Below are 14,802 nucleotides of genomic sequence, written 5' to 3' on the forward strand. Positions count from 1 at the left end.
CAGAGTACTTTTTTTTTCAAAACTAGGCATCCAGGTATCATACAGTTCCTGACCATGAAAATATGTGTTACCATTGGCACAGGAATTTCCAACAATATAAATAAATGCATACTTATTAAACAATATTTACGCTCAAAAGTCTCAGTATGTATATATAAGCATTTTTTCACTCAGAAATTTCCAACAATAGAAAAAATGTGCAAGATTTTGTACTATAGCCAGGCCTCAAATGCCCATTGTGGTAGGAACAGAAATATGAAACCAGACAATTCTTACAGTGGCATTTCCTTTACTGAAGTAATGAGGAGGATATTTGTAATTTTTATTCATAATTGTTTGCCACATGGAACTACTGATTTTCCAGTAGTTTGAAGCATACTGAAGCACATAAAACTACTTTTAATTAATTGAGTTGTAATCAAATATATCAAAAGAGCATAAGCTTCATATAAGAAAGTGATGTGGGAAGTTGGAGAGGAATTCAATTACTGGCTAATATGTGGATTCTTCAAAAGTAGAGGTTCATTTAATATTATTAATGAATATTTTATGAATATAAGTTGAATATAAGAAACAAAAACATTAAGGAAATTTGCAAATCTAACTGAGATAAATGATTGGGCTTTACCAAAGACAAAAAGATTCTTGAGAGTTATTTATATTTATAATACTTTCTGAAATTAGCGAAGATTAATTTAATTTTTATGAAGGCAATGATAGAAATTATGATCTAGTTAGGTCAATATGGCAGAAGGTTTGAAAAAAGGATTTTTCTTAATCTGACATGACATCAAATATCACTTCAAGCCAGAGCAGTTGGCAGCACAGAATCATAATCAGCCATCAGAAGACTGAGATGGAGGATTTCTTCTAGATTTCCTAGATATAGGCCCACGATGAATATAACTATTCATCCTTACTTTCCCCAGGATGCATTTCTCTTTTGTTTGTTATTGCATACATGAACAAGGATGAGATTCATATATTCTGTAATCCAAATTCTATTTCGTGGTTTTTTCCGGCAACACATGCTTAGTTAGGATGGAGAAATGAGTCAGCACCTCTGAAGGGGATCTCCAAGCTTCTGAGGACTTGCTTTCCATTGGTTGAAATGAGATCACTCTTCCTATTGGTTCCTGATACCCAGAAAAATTTGAATGCACACAGACCTTTACTGAGAGGCAAGGAGAGAATATATATCAGAATTGCAGGTACTTACCAGTCAGTCTCTAGCTTTTGTTCTGAAATTCAAATGATCTTAGGCATAAAAATCCCACTCTCTGTTTTCCCAGACAAAGGCAACAGTTCCTGATATATATGCAGGAGACACTACCCATACAATTTGGACATTAAGGCATTGTTTTATTCCTTGTAGTACAGATTTGATTAACCTAATCTTGACACCTGGAGAACAAAGATTCTCCTGCTTATTGAATTTTATTCTTTAAAATTGTGAAAACTATTTGTGGGACTTGAAATGCTGTAGTACTTACAGTAAAATACTTCACATAAAGATATAGGATCTGACATGGACTAGGGGAACCCTTCTGTTTCCTTATCCATGGGATATCTATGTAGGAATGATGATTACATTGTTGTTTTATTCGTGAAATCTTTGAGTGATTGAAAATACAAGTAGTAACATCTGTAAAGGCAAATGTGAAGGACATAAACATATCTGCACTCCATTCATGAACAATGATTGTGTCTCAGGTGAACAGCATACAAGCAGAATCATCTAACAGAGAAGCATATGCACAAATCTCCCACAATCACTGACAAGCTCACTGTTCTCTTATAGGCTAGATTCAGCCTCTGTGCAGGATTCATCTTTACAATATCTACAAAACATTGGCTAACACTCTGCACTCCATTACTCTCTAGCAAAGACCAAAGGATGGCTTGTAATGTTTGATATCCTAAGAAGAATAAAGCATTTATTATAATATGTATTTAATATTGACATTTTCATTTTTTCAATTTTAGAATTTTTGGCCCAGTGTTATTTACACTAATGATTGTTCTCCATCAGAAAGATGTAAAATATTTCCAGCATTATGATAGCTAATTAGGAAAGACAGAGCTTACTTGCAACCAGACGATTGCCTTGTCTATATCATGCAATTAAAATATTACGATGTGAACACTGAGAACATGGTCGCTCAAACGTTCCTGTATATAAAACAGAAAAAGCAGTTATTGTTCAACAAAAATAAATGTTTATGCAGAAATTTATGTTTACCCAATAGTGAGATGGTTCAGTGTCAAATGAAAACACAGAGGCTTATGCTTATTATAAATTGTTTTGGCCCCAGGCTCCAGCTTCATTTTGACTAACTCAGTCTCAGTTATTAAACGATTTCTACTGGTGTGTTAATCCCCATGTGGTCTTGCCTTACAGGCGAATACCTGGGCATCCTTTTTACAAGGGGTTACACTCTGATTATTCTGAAACTTGCTCTCTGTTTTTCTCTCCCAAAATTCTTCTAGTCTGTTGGCCCCATCTATATTTCCTGCCTGGATACTTCCTGCAATCTTCTTGCCTGAGACTGCATTCATTAACCAAAGGGAATCATCTATCGATATTTCTGAGCCAAAATTTTTATATGTAAACTAACTTTAAAAATAAATAAGGAAAATCATAGACATAATTATCTATATTCAACTCCATCAACAACTCCAGTAGGATAATATATAAACTCTTGAATTGATAGCAACATCTTGATTCCCAGACCACAACTCAATTTACCTCTGCAATATTGGGGAATCCCTTTTTAGCATATAGGTCCAGAATATCTGTCAGAATTTTGATGAATTAAGGATTTGAGGGAACATCCTGTCCATTGGCCAGAAAAACAATGAATTTTATTATAACCTTCTTATCCAGATTGGACAGAATGCTGTCAAGCAGTCCAGGCAAGAACAGTTTCTTGTCCAAATGGCTACTTCTTCCATTTTGAAATCAAAATCTAGAATGAGCCTCTTTGATGTCCATCTTCCTCTCTGATGTAACTGATGTTGCCAAGAGCAGTTGTGTCTCATTGGGATGAAAAACCTAATAAACAATTCTTGGAGAGGAAACAGAACTATTAACTACAATTCACATTAACTAATGTTTACACAGTATGCTTCACCTAGACTAATGTAAATTCTCTGTGTTTTGGACTAAATGGTGATCAACAATTATAATTAATTCTCTCAGTTTAGATCAAAGTCAAAACATTTAGATAAAAATTATGTATTTTTCCATTTTTAATTTAAAATAGAAACAAGATTGTTTTAAATGATAATCCCAGTTCCCACTCCCTCCCCTCATCTCATACCCAAACTAACCCACCTATACCATACAATTTCTGGGCCCCTGTGACAGTGAGGCCAACTATGGGGGAATCTTCAGAATCTGTCATATAATTTGGGATAGGGCCTCATCTCTCCCAAATGTGTCTAGGCTCAGGGAGTATTCCTCTATTTCAAAAGGACTCCCAAAGTCCATTACTATGCTAGGGATATGTACTGATCTACTATAATAAGCCCCATAGTTTTCCAAGGCCTCCTCACTGACACCCACATTCATGTGATCTGGATTAGTTCCATTCTGGCTTTCTAGTGATCAGTCTGAGGGACAAGAGCTCCACCTTGTTAAAGTCAGCTGTTTCTATGGGTTTTACCAATGTGGTCTTGACTCCTATGGTCATCCCTCCACCTTCTCTGCAAACTGGATTACAATTGAGTTCAGTGTTTAGCTGTTGTTATCTTCTTCTACTTCCATCAACTGCTACATGAAGGCTCTGGGATGTTATATAAGTTAGAAGTCAATCTTGTTGTCTGGAAGGGCAGTAAAGGTAGCCTCTCTATTAACTGCTTTAATGGTCAGTTGGTATCATACCTGTAGATCTCTGGATATTTCCCTAGTGTCTGATTTTTCAATAAACATATAATGGCTCTCTCTTTGTTGGTTTCTCTTATTCTCTTCCCCTTTATTCCTCTCCCACCATAACTTTCCTGATTATTTATATCCTCCTCACCCTTCCTATTCTACCCTTCTCATTCTCCTAGCTCATGAGATCTTGTCCACTACAGAAGTTAGGCTACAAGAAGGACTCTATGGTCCTTCTTACATGGTCCCCTGTAGAAGGGGAAAAATTAGTCATTTTAATGCTAAATGCAGCTACATAATTTTATATTTATACTTTTTCTGGTAAAGACATGGCTATAAACTCTAACATGAAAACTTAAAAAAATAAACATTTGTTTTTATGGAAATATCCACTAATAAATACTTGTTTGTATTTTTTAAGACAACAAAAAGTAAATATTCACTAAAGTTCCCTGCTCTATTATAAATATGCCAATCAGAACTACTTTCCAGCAGCAAATATGGGAAAAACAAGACTGAAAGAAAGGATACATTTTGCTGGCTGTCCTTCACATGGAGCAATGGAACAACAAGGAGGACACATAGCACTATTGAACTTAAGATATAAGGTTTGTAGATGACAATCCTAGGATACTTGGTGAATCAATGTAAAAAAATAAAAACTTATTACTCTACAATGTTTTAAGAACTCTGGCTATCCAGGACAACATATGGTTTTGGTATGCTGCTTGAATGATTTGTTTGTTAACATTCCAACAAGCGAACATTTTGATTTTTATTTAATCTCAGTATTCCCTGTATCTTCTAGAACTAGTCTCCAGTACTCTGCTGCACTATTGAGGATTTCCTTTTTTTAATTTTATCACCCCAATTTTCTCATCCTTGAGGTCAAGTTTCAATGTACCTTTCTTTTCAATATTGGCAAGAGACATTTAATGTCAAGATTTTTAGACCTTGAGGCAACTTTGGCATATTTCTAAGTAAAATACTGAACTGCCCTCAGGTTTTACAAGTTTTTCCAGCAGCTGGGAATCTGTGGGAGTGTAAGGCCTCCCATGATGATCGTCAAAGACTGTCATATCATTTTGAGCAGTGCCTAGACTATACCCAATTTGTGTAGGCTGACAGATTATCCCTCTATGTGTAATGGACTCCCAAAATCCACTAGTGAACTAAGGATAAACACTACCCACTACCATAGTCCCCATTGATTGCCCACACTCAAAACTGGCATCCACATTCAATGTCCTTATTGCAACAGTCTTTATTACAATGGCTCTTTGATTTAATGAGGTAAACATGGAGGATAATTGGGACTATTTTTTAGTCATGTTTGTCATATGGGAATAATCATATTCCAATAGACAGTTCTATATTCCTGGACATAAAAGTGACTTAAATGAACTCAGTTCTTATTAAACACAGAATAAGTATATAAGTTTCACAATTAAAAGTCATATAGGAAATTGGAGTGGATTTAATTATGGGTAATTCTATGGATTCTTCAATATAAAATATTATCTAATAATAGCAATATATTTTGTGAAAATAAATAATACCTTAGAAAGAAAAGCATGAAGGACATTTTCAAACATAACCAAGAAATCACATATAAGGCTTTACTACAGAGAGATAATTTGTTGAGAATTTAAATATATTTAACATGACGGTTTTCTAAAATAACGTATGCTTAATTTATTTAATTTGTAGACTATGTTAGATAATATATTCCACTTGGGCCTATTTGGAAGAGCGCTTGGAAAAACTTTTCCTTCTTCAAACCATCAAGTTTTATAGGGTTCAGTAATAGGTAGAATTATAACATGTATTATAATTCAACTATGCAATGCATAATTATATATTTAAATCATATAATGATACATAATTATAAAATTTATGTATAATTTGATAAAACATGTAGAAACAAATTAAAATTATATTTCAACAACATGAAATAAAGGACATAGCATTGTACACAATAGATCACAAAGTGGTCAGCTTCCTGAGACAGAGAGCAGACCCGAGTCACAATCAGAATAATACAGGAGAAATAAAATATTTCTTCTTGTAAGGTAGAATCTAGGAAAGAATGTTGGAAACATGCACAGCTCACAACATACCATTAATGAGTGTTTTCTACTGACAATCAAGATATATCAGAGGGTATTTTACTTAATTTCCATGTGGCACTTCCCATTACTTTTCTTCTTTAAAAACGCACAGGGAGTAGAGGGAGTCATGTGAGTCAGTAGCACAGATGGAGCTCTCCAATCAACTACAGTCATTTGATTTCCATTCCTGGGTATGAGAACTCTCACATCATTGGTTCCTAATGCATCACTAAGAAAAAACAGATGTATCAGGGACAAATACCACACAGTTCAATTGTCACATTCCACAAATAAGTGCATTTGCAGTGTCAAACATAAATACCAGACAATCAAATTGCAAGCTGAAAAATGCATCCCAGAGTCAAAATCAGCCCTGGAAGAAAGAAAGTGAAGTTTTCAGGTAGATAGCCATTATATAGGCTAATGTACCCGGATACAGCATCACTCGATAGTTACCATGGCACTTTTTTTGATTTGTATACAGGACATTATACAACTTATATTTTTTCCTTCATCAATTTTCATTTTCCTTGTTTCTACTGTATCATATGTATAGTTGGGTGGGGAAATTAATCAGTAGCTCTGAAAGAGATCTCCAAGTTACCTCAGGATTTGCATACCATTGGTGGTATTGATATCATTCTAAGTATTGGTTCATTTTCATATCAAAGGGTGAATACATAAAACAATTTAAATCAAATGGAAGTAGAGCTAATAAAATCATCAGTAGAAAATTATCTTACTAACAGGACTTGGGCTTATTCCAAATCTCAAATTCTCTATCATATAACAAAAACACAATTTCATAATTACCAAGATAGATCTTACAGTTCCAGATATACAGGAGAAAGAACCCATAGAAAAGAGCAAAGTCAGGGATTGTTTGATTCCCATTATTACAGATCTGTCTCACCACATCCTGAAATCCATGTATCAATTGCCTTTTTCTGAAACCCCTGCTTCTCTTTAAAGATGTGACATCATTTACATTTGTATCACATTTGAAAAATCTATTCTTTTTTCATCATTTTTATTTAAATGGGGAAGAAGATTGTTTTACATGTCAAAACCAGTCGCTCTCCTTCTACTCCTCCCCTGATGCCATTAACACCACACCTACCCCACACCCTCTGGTCCCCAGAGTGTATGACACCTTGCATGGGAGATCTTCACAATCTGTCATATCCTTTGAGATAGGGCCTAGGCCCTCCCTTTTGTGTCTAGACTGAGAGAATATCTCTCTATGCTGAAAGGATTAACAAATTCTTTCCTATGATAGGGAGAAGTACTGATCTACTAAAAGTGGCCCCATAGATTGCTGACACCTCCAGACTTCCAACCATTTTTGTAGGGTCCACATCTGTCCTATGCTGCTTTCCCAGCTATCAGTATGGTTGCTGTGATATACCTCTTTTTCAGGTCAGCTTTTTCTGTGTGTTTCACCAGCCTGGTCTTGACAATTTGTTCATTACTCCTCCCTCTCTGCAATTAGTTTCCATACTTCAGTTCAGTGTTTAGCTGTGGGTGTCTGCTTCTTTCATCAGATACTGGGTAAAAGACCTTATCTTAGAGTTGATGTGATATAGTAAGTTCAACGAGAATCATTCAGTGTAGGTGTTAGTATCGACGTTTAGAGGTTCCTGTTTTGTGAGAAGCCCTATGTCATTGTAGTATTAGTCCTTACACTTCTGACTGACTGAAAATTTCATGTACTAACAAAGCTGACAGTACTATCCCAGGCTCACCGGTCTCTTGAGTGATAATAAGTTTAGCAAAAGATATTGACTTGTTATCTTTGTATTTCACAGGTTCTACTTTGTTTTCTTGGTTTGCTTTGCCAGTGCATTTTGATTTATAGAGACACTTTTTTCATGATTATTTTCATACTTTTCAACCCATTCCCAATGATGATATCAAGCAGTGCATGAGCTTCCTTGTTGTATAAGTAGCTCATGAAAATTAGGATTTATTCCTGCTAATTTTAAATGACACATGGAGATTAAATTTCAATCAATCCCAGTGAAGCATCTAAATGGCAACAGAAAGATTTCTGTTCTATCATAAGTGTTTAAAACTTTAAAAATGGGTAATTGGTGTTATATTGGGTTGTGTAATCTTATTTTTGATGTTGTCAGTGAAGGTCCATTGTAGCAGTATATCCATGCTTTTCACATGAAGGAAGCCAAAATGATGTGCATTGCACCTGAGCAAGAAAACATTTATATCAGTCTGCAATATAAGGGTTTCTGTTTTCATTATATGTGTCCAAATATATTTGGATGATTTTGAATTATTTACAAATATTTATGTTTATGGATGTGTATATCTTGAGTCACTTATAAGTATATAATTTTGATTTTATTCATTATTCATGTATTTTTATTTAATGCTAATTTATCCTTCTTAATTTTATGAAATATCTGTACTAGTAAATGTCAAAATTAAAATAACAAATTGTAAATTATTTTTCACATAGAAATGTACATGGTGAGAATGTTCCAAGAGTAGAGTACATGCTTATATTCTTGAGGGTCAGACCCCAGATCCCTATCATCCACATAAGTGTCATTTAAACATGGCAGCCCAATTATAATACCAGTCAGTACTCAAGAGACTGAGGAGGCAGGAGATTCCCAAAGGAAGCTGGCTGGGTAGTTCAGTGAATCCATGAAATTTGGGTTTAGTGAGAAATTGTGATGTGATATATTGCCCTAGTTCAGGTTTCTATTGCTGTAAAAAAAAAAAAAAAAACACAATGACAACAGAACTAGTTGGGAAGGAAAGGGTTTATTTGGCTAACACATCAGCATTACTGTTCATCATTGAAGGAAATCAGAGCAGGAACTCAAAATACGGGAAGAATCTGGAAGAAGGTGTTGATGCAGAGGCCATGGAGGGGAGCTGCTTCCTGGATTATTTCCTCTGTCTTAGTAATCTTACCTTTTCTTAGAGACCAGGACCAGTAGCCCAGGCATGGAACCAGCCACCAAGGACAGGGCACCCCCATAATGTCACTAAATGAGAAAATGCTTTACAGCTGGATCTCAAGGAGACATTTCTTCAGCTGAGTCTCCTTCCTCTGATGATTCATGCTGTAGCAAATTGACACAAAAACCACTCATTACATGTATAAAGACTTGATTTTGCAAAACAGTCACAACAGTCACATACATGTAAACCTATATACACACATGTATGCATGCCAAAACACACACATGCACACACACACACACACACATACATTCACAACTCACACATGCACGCACTCGCACACACACACACACACACACACACACACACACACACACACACACACACACCATAAAGAAAAAAAAAGTATAAATTGATCTCTGGATGTACCTCTGTGATAACATATTTAAAATTCCCAGGCCTTGAGTTATACTTATAGACCTGAAAATAGAAAACGGCCTCTATAAAGAAATTAAAATTGTAAATATCTATGGCTAGAATAGGGAATGGGTGTAACAACATCAGCATCTCCAACTAGCTAGGGTTATCCACTCATCCAAATATGTCAGTTAAAGAAAAGAGTTACGAAGAAAGACAAAAGGAGGGAATGTATTCAGTGTGTTCCCATTGATAAAACGGTCCAGGTAACAGACTTTACAGATTAATGCCCAGTTTCTGGGACTTTATCTTTAAAACAAAACAAAACAAAACAAAACATATTGTTGGGCAGGGTGAAAGAAGCATGTATAATTAAGCATTCCTGTGGTAGATGGGCTATAACTAATTCTTGCATCAGTTCTTCTTCTGGAGTGGACTATTTTCTTTTGGAAGAGCGGCTCAAAAGTTGATGAGTAGTGATTTTGAGATGGTGAACTGGATATGGGAGGAACTAGAAATGGGTGGTATATGAACACGATCAAATACATTGTATGAAATTATCTAAGAAATAATTAATAAAAATATTATTTAAAATGAATTGGGACATATGAACAAATCTCTAATTTTCCAACAACCAAAAGGCTAAGAATGCTATCAAATAGAAATTGAGTCCTATGGCAGCTGAGATTCCCTACATTTGCTGTGACCAGAGTCTGTGATGTTGCCAATGTATTTAAAATGTTTCTTTATTCATGAATTTCTTAGATTTGTTATTAGTAAAAGTTCATAAAGTTGCTACTTCGTTGGAAAACTTAATTGGAAAAAAACTAAATCTGTATTCTCAGGTTTTGGTCACTTGTAAATGGCTTTGGAATAAACCATCTCTTGCCACATTGAGAAAAAATAAATGTACATGTAACTAACCAAACATCACGATTAAATATAGTCATTTTTTACATTGATCTTTAGAATTGAAAGGCCTAACAATGTTATTGTACAGGAGAAATGGATACTTTCTATGTCAGCATCCAATATGTGCCCCTGTCTTTTCTGCTAATTGTGAGAATTTGAGAGGTTTCAACTCATTTTGCTTTACAACTTGTGATGTACATGTCCTAAGCTTTTTTGTTTGTTCTTTTGCTTTCATTTTTTGATGTCCTTCAAATTTTCTAAACTGTGTTTACTATCATGGGATAAAAATCAATTGGATGCAATATTTTCAGTCTAAGAATAATGGTGAAATTAGTGGATTGAGCAGATGGCCTGGTACATATCATTGTAAATTCATTGCCATGTGAGCAATTGTGTATTTGTGCAATAAAGCTGTTGAGTTTTGTTTTATTTTTCATGAAATTTACACATAATATTTTATTTGATACAAAGATAAATATTCAGAACACAGCTAGAAATTATATGGCTTCACTGAAGATGCAGATGATTGCTCTTCTTTGGGTCCACTATTTTCCTAGTTGTGTGTGATAACATAGCCTATTACATTGGAAAAGTTTGACTTCCTGTCAATGACATATGTCTGCATTACTGAAAAAAATTACAGTGAAAACATCAGACATGTTTTTTAGTACGCTATAAGTAATAGCTCACAAAGGGCCAAATGTTGATAAATTACAGCATTTGAAGCTGCCCCTAAAATTGTCAAGTAGACCATGATGTTTTCCAGTCCTGTTATTTCATAGTTGTGTATTGTAGTTCCATTGATTAATCCAAACTTCATACTGTGCCAGTTACAGAATATACAGGCATTTCCTCTTTTCTCCTCTAGCTGTATTGTATGTGTTGGCAGGACAGAAGAATAGCCTGACATTCACATACAGTACTTAGAATATAAAACTTCAATTGGATGAACACAGAGGGACACATCGTATCTAGAGAGGAATAACGATACAATGCCTTACAGAGAGTTTAGCAATGTATTAGTTGAGTTATCTTGATGATCCAATTTTTCTCTTATGGATGTGTTGTGGACAGCCAGGCAGATGTGTCAGACAGCAAGAGGTTTCCTTGGAAATTTGAAAATCAACACAATGTTCTCAGAGGACTTATTTTCCAAAACCAGGAAAAATGGTATCATACAGTTCCCAACCATGAAAATATGTGGTACCACTGGCACAACAAGAGAACTAAATGCCTTATTATTAAACAATATTTAGCACTCAAAAATCCCAGTACGGCTATGTAAGTATTTTTTTTCACTTAGGAATTTCCAATAACAGAAAAAATATGCGAGATTTTGTACTATAACCAGCCCTCAAATGCCCATAGGTGTAGGAACAGAAATATGAAGCCAAACAATTCTTACCGTTGCATTTGATTATATGAAGTAATAAGGAGGATATTTGTAATTTTTATTCACAATTGTTTACCACGTGGGACTACTCACTTTTCAGGAGTTGGAAGCATACTGAAGCACAAAAAACTACATTTAATTAATTCAGTCGTTATCAAAGATACCAAAAGTACATAAGCTTCAGATGTGAAAATGATGTGGAAAGTTGGAGAGGAATTCTATTATTGACTAATATGTGGATTATTCAAAAGAGCATGTTCATCTTATAATATTAACGAGTATTTTATGATTATAAATTGAATGTAAGAAACAAAAACATGAAGGAAATTTGCAAATCTAACTGAGATAAATTATTAGGTTTTATAATAGACAAAAATCATTCTTCAGAGTTATTTTTATTTATAATTCTTTCTGAAATTAGTTAATATTAATTTAATTTTTTATAAAGACAATTATAGAGATGGTGATCTTGTTAGGTAAATTTGGCAGAAGGTTTGAAAAAGGATTTTTCTTAATCTGAGCATAGTTTCTTTACCACACTGATATATATATATATATATATATGTATATACATATATATATATATATATATATATATGTGTGTGTGTGTGTGTGTGTGTGTGTGTGTGTGTGTAAATTAGACACATGGAGAGATAGCATTATAATTCATGGCAATAAATATTTATTCAGAAATTTTGATTATGCAATAAAAGGTATTGCACAATTAATATTGATTTAATATACATTATACATATTATTTAGTACCTAAAATCATTTATAGAAAATTAGGAAAATAGATCACTGTGAATATGCATCCTGATGCATCTCAGTGTTACTACAATTAAAATCCTGAAAAGACTGGATATTGTCTTCTGGATTGTTACAATTTTGTCAAAAGGAGCAAAATATCTGTTCAGCCACCATTAGTCAATGTTGGCTACTGCTAAATAGAGGCAGAGGCACAGGTAAATGATATTTCATCCTGTCTTCCTAATTCTATTCCACTGTTTCTTTAACACAAACATGGAGGGGGAGAGATAGATAATTAGCAGCTAAGATGGAGATCTTAAAAACTTGTTGCCATTTGTTTCAATGTTTGAGTTTGAGAGCTCACTTATGATTTTTTCCTAGTGAATCTCTAAATGTATGCCCTCCTCCAATAAGAGGCATTCACATCTAATAAAAATGTCATAACTGGAGGATATTCCCAGTCAGACTCCTGGCTAATGTGCAGCTAAGAGATGGATTCTAGCCAAAGCCTGACTGTCAACAATCTAGAGAAGGGATACTGTTATGGAGACTTGACTGAGATTGTGGAGATCAAACCCTAGAATAGGGAAGGTAAACAGTGGGCTTTTCCAAAATCCTTCTGTGAGTAACTGGTCCTGTTTGCTGTTGCTGCAAGCACAGATTCAGCCATAATATCTGTGATTGCTGGCTTATTTTGGATCCTGCAGTTTGTGCAAGTAAATTTACTCTTAATCAGTACTTGGCAGAAACTGGGCTCATATTGATCCAATAGGCCCTTGGAGAATACAGTATAAATGTCTATGAATGGTAGAAATCTTAGTTAGCCATCTGAAACTGTGCATTTCAAGTACCAGATTCCACGAATAAGTGCTTCTGTAAATCTGACATTACATCAAGCACAATACTAGCAAGAAGCAATTGGCAGCACAGAATCATAATCAGCCATCAGAAGGCAGAGATAAGGAATTGTTTTTGAGACAGGGTAAATTGTGTAATTTTGCCACCTATTATTGGACTTGCTGTGGAAACCAGGCTGGCCTCAAACTCACACAGAACCGGCTGTGTCTGCACACAGAGTGCTGAAATTAAAGTCTTGCAACACCAAAGACCCACAAGATAAAGATGTTATCTCGATAGCCTGGATATCAGCACAAGCAGGTAACTATATGATCATGCCTACTTACACCATATGTTTTTCATTTTTTGTTTATGTTATTTATGGCCTAAAATATTATTATATTTGCAGTCACCTGCTTTCTATATTGTGGTGTATACAGCAGCACACATTGTGTAGGGAGGGAGAAATGAGGCAGGAGCTCTGATCTAGAACTCCAAGCTTTCCTGAGGATTTGCTTTCCATTGGTGGGAATGAGATCACCCTCCCTATTGGTGCAGTTCACTAGCAAAATTTCAATTCACACAGAACTTCAGAGAGAGGCAAGGAGAGCTAATATGTTGTCAGAATTGTTGGTTATTATCAGGTAGTCTCTAGCTATCTTCCAAAACTCAATTGCTCCTTGTCATAACAGAAACCCACTGTCTATTTTCCCAGACAAAGGCAACTATCTGTTCCATGTGCACGCACAATAGGCAACACATACAAATTAGTAAATTCAAGGATGATTAGATTCCTTATTCTATATCTGTGATTAACTTGATCCAGTTACCTCTACAGTAAGGAGATTCCCCCTTATTGAACTACTCAATTTCTTGAAAACTGAGAAATCTGTTTGTTGCACTTAAAATTCGGCAGTACCTGCATTAAAAAATACTTCACTTGAAGATTAGGTATCTGACATAGACTAGGGAAGTTCTGCTGTTTCCTCTACCCTAGGAGTGCCAATGTGGGACTGGCTATTACATTGTAGTTTTATTCATGAATTCTTTGAGTGACTGAAATTACAAGCAGTAATATCTGCAAAAGTGCATGTGAATGATATAGATAGATCTGAACACTTGCACAAGCAATGGTTGTGCTGAATAGAACAGCACACAGGCAGACTCATCTAGCAGGAAAGGGTACACACAAACCTACACAACACATTGTCAGTCTCACTGTTCTCTGACAGGCTATATATAGCCTTTGTCAGGTTTCAGATTAACAGTGTCTGCAAAACTTTGTCATAAATCCCTGCTCTCCACTACCACCTGCAATACAACAGTCTTTGTTATGGTAGGGTCAAGTCATTGGATATAGTCTGTATGGTACACTTGTGACCAGGAATACCCAGACCCGATTATTCAGCCCTCATATCTATACTTTTGAAAGGAAACTGATCAGAATAGTAGACATTAGGTGATTCACATTTGAAATTTATTATAACTTGTTTCTTCATGAAATGAGTATAGAAGTCATCATACATGTGTTATTCTAATTTTCATAATGCATCATAGTACTTTTTATTACTAAA

Source organism: Cricetulus griseus, chromosome 3 (genome assembly GCF_003668045.3).
Source record: "Cricetulus griseus strain 17A/GY chromosome 3, alternate assembly CriGri-PICRH-1.0, whole genome shotgun sequence".
NCBI lineage: Eukaryota > Metazoa > Chordata > Mammalia > Rodentia > Cricetidae > Cricetulus > Cricetulus griseus.